The sequence below is a fragment of the Tachypleus tridentatus genome, chromosome 8 (assembly GCF_004210375.1).
Source record: "Tachypleus tridentatus isolate NWPU-2018 chromosome 8, ASM421037v1, whole genome shotgun sequence".
Classification (NCBI taxonomy): domain Eukaryota; kingdom Metazoa; phylum Arthropoda; class Merostomata; order Xiphosura; family Limulidae; genus Tachypleus; species Tachypleus tridentatus.
The window spans coordinates 45,093,294-45,095,642 of record NC_134832.1 but is presented as its reverse complement, the minus strand read 5'-3'; positions in this window follow the sequence as shown (position 1 = coordinate 45,095,642).

The window sequence follows — 2,349 nt, the reverse complement described above, 5'->3', positions numbered from 1 at the left end:
TTCTTTATTTAAAATAGATTTACAAAAATGTAAATTAGGTTTTCAGTATGAAATCATTATTCTAATTGTGACACCACACCTTGACAATAGTCCACCACTATAATATTTAACACTACGCCTACATATCCTGCTTGTTCTGAGAGTTTTATAGACTATTCCGGGTAGACACGTCTGTTCCGGACTTTTAAGAATTTAGTTAATAATATATAGTGTTTGTCGAATGTTGTGAGATACTAGAACTGAATTATGATTTTTAATACTGTGACATTAATGTGTATGGCGTTGTTCTGGGTTTTGGTATGATCCGATAAGGAAACCTCTTAAGGGCGAGGTTCTTTCGCCTTTGTGACCCGATACCGTTGATTAGGACTGACTGCAATATTCTTGTTTGAACAAACAGTGAGATATGAAAATTATTTGTAGCATAGCAATAACTAACCAAAAAGAGTAAAGTTAGGCACACTAAGAGAGGGGTTTATACTTCGGATTTTTATTGTATATTTTTCTTTCGTATTATAACTAGTGTTCGATAACACGAGGAAAGTAAAAGATTCCAACACACATATAAGAAATGTCTAATAACACAATACATAAATTACAATACTACACAATATAGAAATAACTACTGGGTTATTGTATGCATATGTTGAGCTGACAAGAACCAAACTAAGCATTTTAATTAAAAATAACCTCTGTTAAGTTAAACTAAAAACAACAACAACAAACAATTCAGTAATCTAAAAATAACCCCAAATTATATAAATTAAAACAGAGAGAGTGTATATAAACTCTGCAAAATGAAAGTTCTAACTTGGATTTCACTGTTCTAACTGCTTAACTCTAAAATACAAAGCAGACTTCACACTCCAAAAATGCTTTACTGTTAACATGAAACACAACGTGTATTGGTTTGTGTGGGACATTACACAGAAATAAATGACATCTCTGGGAACTCACACAAACAAAAATAAGAGTGAATTTAAAACCATACAAGAGCTTTAAATTCTCTTGTTAAGTAAGGTTAAAGAAAAAAACAACATAAACGTGTTATGCAGATTTATAACGCGAGAGATTTAGAAACTCAGACAGAAAGTTAAAAACTGATTGTTGCATAAATTCTGAGCTTCGAGCCCAAAGATGACCTTAAATATGGCAATGAACCTCAGTTTCTTTGTACTTAAAACCCATAATTTGTACTTGTTACTTCATTTAACTAGGGGGAGATGTAAAGACAAAGGACATAATTACCTATGGCTATTATGTAATAACAAAACTCCGTAAAATTGGCTACTTTCACGCTTCACCCCCAGAATTTACTATCTTTCTTTGCTGTTTTACTGCGTGCGAAAGGGGAACTACAAAAAATAATGAAAGTAAAAGGATATTTTCTAACTAAAGAGGTATAATTTGTTTGTTTGTTTGTTTGGGAATTTCGCACAAAGCTACTCGAGGGCTATCTGTGCTAGCCGTCCCTAATTTAGCAGTGTAAGACTAGAGGGAAGGCAGCTAGTCATCACCACCCACCGCCAACTCTTGGGCTACTCTTTTACCAACGAATAGTGGGAGTAATCGTAACATTATACACCCCCACGGCTGGGAGGACGAGCATGTTTAGCGCGACGCGGGCGCGACCCTCGGATTACGAGTCGCACGCCTTACGCGCTAGGCCAAGCCGGGCCAAAGAGGTATAAAACATACGATATGTCTTTTTACATAATCTTAGAGCACATCTTCAATTTTAAACAGTCAAGTATATTTAACAATAATGAAATGTAAGCCATTAATTCTTGGGTCAATAGTACAAGCATGCAAGCCAGTGGGCCATGCCCAACCTCTTGTCAAAGTAATGCGTTTATTTAAACTAGTAATGAATTCTGATTTATATTTCTATTTGCTACGTACTGTAAATACTAAAGAATAAATCAATTTTGTATTCGTTAATGAACTCACAATAGCTCAGTGGTAAGTTTGATGGCTTCTAATGCTAAAATTTGGTATTTGGTTCCTGTAGTGGGAGCAACACGAATAACTCATCGTACAGCTTTATGCTTAGCAGGAAACAAGCTTTATTTTTAATGTACCGTCATATATAAAATCGATACAACTTAGCTTTCTACAATCTATGCATCTAAAACAATTTATTTATTTATTTTTTGGAAAAGTTATTAACGAAAGAAAGTACGAATATCCCAGATTTTCGTTTAGTCTGTCATTTCAAAATTACGGACGGTGAGCGCTGGCAGCACTTGAGTACTTTCGCGTGAAATTCAACAGAACAAACAAACAATCTAAAATCGTGGAAAATGAGGTGCAATGCTAGACAAACAAACATAAAACGCGACAGGATAG